Source organism: Simochromis diagramma, unplaced genomic scaffold (assembly GCF_900408965.1).
Source record: "Simochromis diagramma unplaced genomic scaffold, fSimDia1.1 OVJJ01000159.1, whole genome shotgun sequence".
Taxonomy (NCBI): domain Eukaryota; kingdom Metazoa; phylum Chordata; class Actinopteri; order Cichliformes; family Cichlidae; genus Simochromis; species Simochromis diagramma.
This window is the reverse complement of record NW_024387197.1, coordinates 2,209,539-2,220,077: the sequence shown is the minus strand read 5'-3', so window position 1 is coordinate 2,220,077 and position 10,539 is coordinate 2,209,539.

The window sequence follows — 10,539 nt, the reverse complement described above, 5'->3', positions numbered from 1 at the left end:
AGATATTGTCTTGTAAGCTCTACAAGAAAAATGTTCACGCCCCCCCTCCCGCGCGCGCGCACACGCACGCACAAACACATCCTCCAACCACACACACCCATATTTTGCTCCATTGCGGTTTATTTCACACCTCACACATTTAGTAAACAATTAAGCAAATACGAGTAATCTTCAATAAATTACAGGTAATAAGAAAATAAACTACTAACTCTTTTACGCCACACCTACGCGGGTATTTTTGAAAACTCTATCTTCAGGTTTTACAGGCTTACAAATGCAGTTACTGTCCCTCCATTTAGAAAGGCAGAGGCATCACGTGTGATTATTTTATGTGTAGTTGTTTTTTCCCCCCCCCTGTGTAATAATATTCAACATTGCTATCAATACATTTTTCAAAAAATGCCTCTCTGTGCAAAATGGGTTTAAAAACATAAACAACTGTGGGATACTGTTTGTCCGTGATTTGAACCGAGGGAACAAATCGTGGCAGGATCAGCCTGATATTATTTGTATCCCACTGTAACTTTACTGTATAAAGAGCTAACATCTCCAAAATGTCAGGAGTAGTTAGTCATTACAACAAGTGTTTGTGAACTAAAAATCAAGAATGTGGGATACTGTTTGTCTGTGATTTGAAGAGCCCAGCGCTGCTCCCGACACAGGGAAAACCAATTCTGCAGGGGAGACCTACCTTGGTACTTGTGCAGGTGAAGCCAAAGGGAAGATATGCTTCACCATATTTTCTATTCTTTGGCTTAGAATGAAGTTGGTTTGGAAACATATTCAGCGATGCTTCATCTCCTGCTTTGCATTTCTGTGGCTTCCCAGTGCTAGCAGTGTCCAAGCGTTTTGTCCCCCCCCCCCCCCCTACCTTTCATACCGCGCCCCCCCTAGGGGGCGGGCCCCACACTTTGGGAAGGTCTGAGCTAAGTGAACATCAACAAAAACTGTCAGAAAAAAAGACCTAATTTTAAATCAGTAATAATCCAATCGGGTGAGAGTCTGTGTATGGAGTAGCTATGGGTTGGCTAGATTTGTGCCCATGCAAATCTTAGGAACAAAAAGTTTTTTTGTAATTTTTATGACTCTCATTAATTTATGAAGTTCCATTCACTGACACTAAAACCACTAAAGTGAATGACTGTCTCACAGTGACTGAGGTGACTTAACCCAAAAGTGAGAAGCAGCAGTTGTAAGTGGTAGACAATAAATCTTTAAAATGAAGCCAGAGATTAATTTTGTAATGATAAAATGCTTCATTACATGAAAGTCACAGCTTTATTAAGATTCAATACTTGATGCTAACCACTTCAAGGTTGTCGTCTAATACATCACTCTCAAAGATCGCTGTCTGGAAGTATTATTCAGACAACATGAAATTGTTCATGTAATTTCTTCAACATCAATATCAAACTGAGTCATTGTTTGGTGTTGGCACAGTTATGCATCAGTTAATACTCTTGCTACAAGGTGAGAAGGTGCAGTGTGAGGAGGAACACTTCTGGGTGGAATTTGCATGGTGTCCCTGTGCTTGCTTGCGTTTCCAATTGGCACTCCACAATACAAAGATATGTTCATGTTCGGTTAACTGATTATTCTAAATTGGCTATATGTGCGTGTACCGTATAAGTAAATGCCAAAAGAGCAAATGTGACTTTTACTGTAAAGCACTGGTCAGAGTAGACACCAAACAGTCTTAAGTGGAAGATCCTGTAACGTTTAAGCCCCCAGCTGATGCAGCATGCTCATCAGAATTTGCTCCCCATGGAGTTTTTCTACAGTACTAACATGAAAGAACACGTTTTTGGAAACATGAACAAAATCTACACTCACCCCTTTCCCAGTTTATTAGATATGGCTGTCCTCTTTCTTAAAACAATTTCAAGTCACAGAATCTCAGTTTTGATAAAGTTCACAAGGATGGACTTTGGTGGCATATTTCTGTAAGAGGAGACGACCCTGAACAGCAGCTGCAGCCAATACTAGATTCAGTCTGAATGTCTTGACCACTAGAATCATCGTATGCTTACTAAACCAAGAGTAGCACATATTAGCCTCTTATCAAGCTAACCAGTGCAGTGAGTAACTTTTTGAACAACGGAAATTTTTTTGATGCATCACCAATATTTCAAATAGGTTTTGCCAGAATTGTGTCAGGGCCAAGAACAAATTGTGCTGATTCACAACATGTTCATATCACTGACAGCATCAGTTAAGTAATCAAACATCCTTCCTCTTCCTGTAGGAAAAAAACTACTTATGGCAGTACTTTTTCTCGATTTGAACACACAGTTTACAGAGCTGCCAGTGGAACACATATACATCTTTAACTGATAGATTAAAAGGACAACTGTGTGGCATGAAATGCACTGATCACAGAATCAATCACTGTCAATCAGACCAGTGATTGTATCATTCTGTGATCCACTAAGGATACAATACGCTGACCTAACAGCTGTGACTCCATCACCCAGAAGTAATGACTCAACCTGCTGTTGACTAAACTGGTCATGAAAACCCCAATAAAAAGGCTTTGACATTTCCATATCAGGGGTACCAAAGTGATCATCAAGGTCACAACATCCTTCCTATGAACAAGCACTTTGCAATAGTGAGAACCAGGAACCAGGCTCAGGGAGGAGCAACCATATGCCACCAGTAGTTGGGAGTGAGGTGAAAGAGAAGCAGAGAGACACAATGAGAAGTAAGGAATCAATGGCTCTTTCCTTACTTATCATTTGATGACTTAAAGCAGACTTGAAAATAAATAATCATTAAAACAAAAAGTTCACCCAAACATCAGCTAAGAGGCACTGCATAAAAACAAGAAATAGGAGTGCAAGTGGAACTTTGCTCTTGTGATGCAAAGTTTTAAGTAGAGGAAGCAGTCTATCAAACCACATTTCTCAGATACTACATGTTGTGATATTTTGATACCATGGTAGCATTTACAGGATATTGTTTTGTAGTGATATTATACAGGAAAACTGTTACTCAATAAGGCCCATTTACTAGTTGTTTTTCTCTTTCTCTGTGACCCAAGAATTAATGTGTAAGAATCACAGGATGGTACCTCAAGGTCGAAAATACCACAGAGATCACTCCCTTACTCCCATCTTCCCTTCTTTATCTCTTAGAAAAAGGCTTGTTAAAGGCCAGGTGATTTGTTTCAGAATTCACTAATGAAAGAACTCTGTATTCTATGTCTAGGAGTGTATTTTGCTGGGATAATCATAAATTGTAGCTGAACTGATAAACTATACAAAGGAAATCCATAAAACCAGAATTTAAGAATTATGTGATTTGGATAACCTTATGTTGAAGTGCCTCTCATCCAGTAACCACTGGAATACGCTGACGACTTCCTGTCACCCTTCATTGAATATGGGTGTACATCAATTTATCAGGAATATACATGTAAACACACTGTGAAGCACACTGTTGGGAATGTTTCTGTTTTGGTTTGATCTCGTGCTCATTACAGCACAGAAACAGCTTTAGTGAAGGTCACAAATGCTCTTTTTATGGCCTCTGACAGTGCTCTCATCTCTGTGCTTGTTCTGCTAGACCTCAGTGCAGAGTCCAATACTGTTGACCATAATATTTTATTACAGCAATTAGAACATGCTGTATGTGTTAAATGTACTGCACTGCACTGGTTTGAATCTGCCTATCTATTATCTAACAGACTTCAATTTGTTCGTTTAAATGGAGAGTCCTCTTAACACACTAAGGTTAATTATGGAACTGCACATAGTTTCAAGCTAGGACCAGTTCTGATTATCATATCATATATGCTCCCCTTAGGTAATAGCATTAGAAGGCATGGCATACATTTTCAAGGCTATGATGCCGACAGTGGTGGTCCTAGCCTGTTTAGCGCCCTGGGCGAACACCCCCTCTGGTGCCCCCCCACCCACACATAAAACATATTAAGGATTGTACATTAACATATTTTATTGTAAAAACTGTTGTCAGAACAATACTGAATTTAAGCAGAGAAACACACACACACACACACACACACACACACACACACACACACATATATGAAGAGAGTATGCATAGTGTGCAAACGGCTAACAAACTGCCATCATAATTCGTCATACAATGAGAATAGGACAAATAAACAACTGACAATGACTAATTCATATTGTGCTGAACACAGTCCAAAAGATTCAGGAAGCTACATCAGTGTATACTGTTTACTATCATAGCCAAGTGGCTAACAAACGTAAACAGAAGTTTTCACTATCCGGACTAATTAATGTTATGTTGTTCTATCTCTGGTGTGGTCAGTGCTATCCTCTATGCTGTTGCATGCTGGGGCAGCGGGTTGAGGGCAGTGGCGTGTCCAGCGGGGTGGCCTGTGGGGCCACCCCCCCAACCAGACTGGCCACCCCAGGTGCCACCCCAAAGGCAAAACAATAAAATTCAATCAAATATCAAATGTACGATTATGTTTTCACGGTGAAGCTCAGATATCCGAGTGTAAGTGAATGCAGCATCGGCTTCTGCGCTATGTGCATCACGTTAGCAAAGGTAGGAGAGCCAAGCACGAAAGACAGCACCGCAGGAAACAATTTTTCGGTGAAAGAAAATGAGGACAGAATAAATGTCCCGGTAAGTAATATTAAGTTTGTTGAGTTTAGTAAACTTCGGTGAAATTAGAATACCAAGGAAAAAATAACACTTAAAGAATTATTGCAGCCGTCGAATATTTCAGACAGTATGCTACTGAGGGGAGCTAACATAAGAGTTATGAGTTATAAGATGGAATCTAAGTCGTAACATTGCTGTATGGAGCTGCATACCGCAATGCAGCTCCATACAGCAGTGCTGATTTTCTAACACTGGAAAATAACTCAAAATGTTAGAAATATTCCAGTGTTAGAAAATCAGCACTGCTCAGTGTTAGCCATTGTTCATCTTCAAAACTGACTAGGTTACTTTTAAACATATAACACTGTCAAAAGTGTTAATTTAACACTCAGTGTTGTATTTAACACTCAGAGGTGTGGACCCATATAGACACTCTCTAGTGTTAATTTAACACTGGAGATTTTGCTGTGTACATTTTTCAAAAAATGCCTCTCTGTGCAAAATGGGTTCAAAAACATAAACAACTGTGGGATACTGTTTGTCCGTGATTTGAACAGAGGGAACAAATTGTGGCAGGATCAGCCTGATATTATTTGTATCCTACTGTAACTTTACTGTATAAAGAGCTAAGATCTCAAAAATGTTAGGAGTAAATGGACTGATTCTTATATAGCACTTTTCTACTCTCCCGGAGTACTCAAAGCGTGCCAACATGCCACAATCACTTTCTCTATACTTAATGCTTTCTAACTACATTCACACCTCGATGGATGCATCAGAGAGGGTTAGTATCTTGCCCAAGGATACTTGACATGTAGACTGGAGACAGGGATCGAACCACCAACCTTCCAATCAGTAGGTGACCTGCGCTTCCTCCTGAGCTACAGCCACCCCACATGGGTATTGTTGTCGGTGAGTCCAGTGAGTCCAGTGAGTCTTAGAGACTTCCTGTAGGGTTGGAATAGCTAGCAGGTGCTATTGTGGAGTATTACCAAATGAACAGCATTATTGTGGTGGGGTGTGCATATTGCATCTCTGAACCACGAGTGCAGTGACGAATGTGTGAGTAAAAGACACCGAACAAAGAAATACCGTGTGCCAGGCACATATGTGGGGATTTCTGTAGTGGCACACACACACACACACACACACACACACAAATATACACACACCATAGTTGCCACACACCTTGAGGAGCTGCAGAGTGTGTATTAATTTACTTCTCAACAAGAAAAGAATTTTCTTGCCACCTAATATCAATTCATACCAAGGCTGCATGATACTTTCATGATACTCTATCTATGATCATTTATCTTCAAGTTCAAAAAATGGCTTGTGTCATGTCTGTGTGGATTGGTTGCATGTTATTGTGTGTATCCTGAATGTGTGGTACCATCAACATGAGCTGAGTCTCTCCTAAACCCCTTCCCAGCCTCATTCCGTCTGGCCATAGCTATCACCAGCAGCATTGTCCTCATTAGGGCAATTTTTAGCTAATGCCAGTATCTCTGCCCCTGCGACTCCATCCTCTAGTGCTTGGACGGCCTCTTCCTCCACCAGGAGTTTTGATACATGGTTAGGCTTGCCTTTTTTCTATTTCTCATTTTTCTTGATTTGCTGGGCTTTAAGGTCATTATCAACATGAACATGATGCCTGACCTTTCCTAGTCTGTAGTTTTCCCAGGAAATAAAATTTCTCTCAACCTTTGCCGCCATCTCCTCCCAGAGACCTTTGATAAAGCCATTTTTCAGATCAGCTTCCCAGGCTGTTATCTCATTGCCCAGGTCTACAGGGTGGTCAGTGCTATTGTGTACAGTGAAAACATCAGTCAGGCAAACATAAAATTCCTGGATAGTCTCATCATCCTTTTGTTTGCATGCAGAGATTTTTGTATCCATACAGTATTCATTGTATCCGTTTCAGTATCCGCACATGGAGGAAAAGTCTCCAACTAATTACATCGTACGTCTTTACTATATGCCTGACTGGCATCGCAATGTTGTCTGCAGATTCTCCTGTAGGTGTAGGATAGTTGCTAGGAATTTTGCCCAGTGTCTGGAGGGTCTGCATGTTCCTGCTAGGTATGGTGGGCTACGGGAGAAAAAGTGGAGGTGGCTGTTTTCTGATGTCTCATCTTTCTGATTCGCTCTTGCACTGCAGGCCTACTTGTTGTACCTAGCGTATTTAAAAGTAGAATGGGAGGGAGAGCCTGCAGTTTTCAGGCCCCTCTTCTGTGGAACCAGCTTCCAGTTTGGATTTGGGAGACAGACACTATCTCTACTTTCAAGATTAGGCTTAAAACTTTCCTTTTTGCTAAAGCATATAGTTAGGGCTGGACCAGGTGACCCTGAATCCTCCTTTAGTTATGCTGCAATAGACGTAGGCTGCCGGGGATTCCAATGATGCATTGAGTTTTTCCTTTCCAGTCACCTTTCTCACTCACTATGTGTTAATAGACCTCTCTGCATTGAATCATATCTGTTATTAATCTCCGTCTCTCTTCCACAGCATGTCTTTTATCCTGTCTTCCTTCTCTCACCCCAACCGGTCGCAGCAGATGGCCCCGCCCCTCCCTGAGCCTGGTTCTGCCGGAGGTTTCTTCCTGTTAAAAGGGAGTTTTTCCTTCCCACTGTCGCCAAAGTGCTTGCTCATAGGGGGTCATATGATTGTTGGGTTTTTCTCTGTATCTACTGTACAAAATAAAGCACCTTGAGGCGACTTTTTTTGTGATTTGGCGCTATATAAATAAATTGAATTGAATTGATGTGAAAGCTCTGATGATGAATGTGCTGTGGTCAGTACACTGGATATCAAGTCACTAGAAAAATCTGTCTCTGCCACATGGTGTTCATCTCTTTTGTATGGTGGCAGTGGAGGTGGATGTTGAGCAGGTGTAGCCAGTGAGGGGTCACAGTCGAGGTCATGATCCACTCTGACACACTGCCATAAGGAAGGATACAAAGGAAACTTTCTCTGGGAAGATTTGTTTCATCCTTCTTTTCTCCAGCTGTCTTCTGTCTCTGGATTAGCGTCATTTTTCCACACTATAGCACGGACCCAAGACAACCAAGGTGTATGTCACTGTTAATGTCTTATTTTGTGATTTCCAACACATGTCTGTTGTTGCTGTTAGACGCTGACTCCACTTTCTAATGTCTCTACGTCAACTCCTCTCCTCCTCCAACTATTGTAAAAGGGGATGCATGATTAGAATGATGGACACCAGCTGAACCGACCGCACCAACCCTCCCCTTGCTGACCACACAAACATGAAATCCCTCTTTTTTTAAAAACACAAAACAAAAAAAACTGTCACCTCATCTCTCATCATCGTTCCTACAAGAGGAGATAATCTGGCTTGAAAGGTTACCTTGCACCACTGTTTAAACTCCAGAATCGGCAAAGGGATCACACTTCTGACAGTGCAGCCCCACTTCTACTTTAGCACCAAGAAGAGCCAAAGCCTGTAGGGTTTTGGAATCTTTACATGCTCAGCCTGTTGTGCTGCAAGTTTTGCAACCTGGTCTTACAATGTGTCACAGACCTGGTTGTACAACTGCCAAAAAAAACAAAAAACAAGACTTTCAGATGGCATACATGGCATTGAGTCAGCTAGGCAGAAACTACCCGAAAAACTCAAGGAAAAAGGAAATGGAACTAAAAGTTCTGGTCTGTGCTGTTAGGCAGCCTGCAGGATATGCAAATGCTCTGGTTTTATGGTGTACTTTGAGAAAGATGGGGGAGGAAAAAAACGCCATGGTCTGTTTTTCAGAGAAGAATTTGCATTTCTTGGAATAGAGTCTTTTTTGTGTGTTAAAAAACTATGGCATTTAAATCTTAACTCAACATAACAGCTTGTTAGTCATTTCTTACCATAACCACATATTTCTCTATTAAACTAGTCTCCATGCTTTAGGTAAACTTGATGATACTGTTATTTCTTAAAATGAACAGCAAAGTAAGTCCATAAATGGCAGGCAGGACACAGAAAGCCCTTGTCTGGTTGGCTTTCTCACACGCCCATGCTAAATTAATCTCCTGTCACCGTCACTGTTCTATGATGATATGTAAAGATGAACAACATGACGCTATTCTAGAGGTTAAGCCAAAAATATTTTGGCAGGATCGTGTGAAGGGAAGGAAATAATGTCAACTTGCTTACAAAGTAGTGACGGGCGTAGACGTGGTCTCGAGGTTTGATGCTTGAGACCAACCTCAGAGTGCGATCATTATCTAAAAAAACTAGTTGGTGGTGACATGTAAAAGCCTGTCATAGTTGCAAAGAGACGATTTATGAAATTTTCTTTGCTAAAAACGTCCTCCCAGTTAATTTTTGTCCTCTTTTCGGGACATGAGTCTGAGACCTCTAAGTCAGTCTATATGAGTCCTACTGCACTATGAAGTGGACATCCTGGAGTTTCTATTCATGCCACACTTCTGGGGGTTTGGCTAACAGAGCACAGGGACTTCCTTGCTCTTACATTTTATGGTCATAACCAGAGATGGGCAGTAACGCGTTACTTGTAACAAGTTACTGTAATCCGATTACTTTATTCAAGTAACGAGTAAAGTAAGGGATTACTATTGCAAAAACGGTAATTAGATTACCGTTACTTTCCCGTAGGAACGCTGCGTTACTGCGTTACTAAAACCGTGATTTTTTGCGAGAATGTCTCATGACAGTGACGTAAGCGAGTGCAACGTTCGTGACAACAGCTGTGTGCAGATCAACAATGGATCATAAATCGAGTGCAGGAGAGAGTATGAGCGTGCAGCGTTTAAAGCGTGGAAGTACTGACCTTACTTTAAGTTTGATTCCATAAAAAGTGACAAAAACATTAGTGTCCAGTGTGCGTGGGAAGACAACTTCTTTTTACAGCGAAAACCCCCCCCCCCCTAAACTTCCAAGCAAGCACCAAGTGCGCTACGACGTAATGGGATACTCACAGAGAAACTCGCGGATTCTTCCACTGACCGCTGCGGCACACCTGCACCAGGGTAAACCTCCGCCTAGCCCAGTCCTGCTTTACAGGTGAAAATAGAGCAACAGGACCGCTAGTCTTTGATTTTATTTATTTTCTGCTGTGTTTTACTTGCATCTATTTGAAAGAGTGAGTGTAAACACAAAAAATATTTTATTTTATGTGCTGGAATGTGCAGAAAATAGGTTTAAATGTTAAACTAATTTCTTCCAGTCAGAGAATGTTGCATATAATTAAATTTTTGCTTGATCCTGTCAGCCGGTGATCGGCTGTGATCAGCTGATCACGGGGCCGGGGTTAAAAGAGAGACGCCACCCACCTGTTCGCCGCTCAGACATCATTCTCTTCGTGTCAGGAGCTCCGAAACTCTGCCGACGTCAGTCTCCGCCTGATTCAGCAACCGTGAGTGATTATCCCTTTCAATCCTTTTTCTCTTCCCGGCTCCACTCGCTCTCTGTCTGTAACGACAGTTCCGAAGCCACGCTTCGCGCACTGATCATTACTAGAATAACTGCGTGTCTGCTCCAAACCCACCGCTAGCCTTCGCCGCGCTTGGGTCTAACCAGCACGCCACACGGGCACGCCGAATTACTGTGTGTGATCCGCCCGACCGTGACAGGATGTCTGAGCCGCATGTAGACCCAGCGGAATTCGAACAGGCTGAAAGCCGAAGTATTATATCTTCGCGGTGTGGTGGATCGGATGAGCACAAAAATGGAGTCTCTCACCGAAACTGTCCTCCAGCTTTCCTCTTCCGTCACCTCGCTGCAACGTCAGCCAGCGCCGGTGAGCGCTGAACCCCGGATCGGACTACCAGATAAGTGGAACGGAGTAGACGGCCGGCCTGATGGGTTGCTCGCCACCTTAGACATGATGTTTGAATGTCAACCCACTAAATACGCCACTGCCCGTGCAAAAGTGGCAATGTTAACCTCTCTCTTGTCTGGCCAGGCT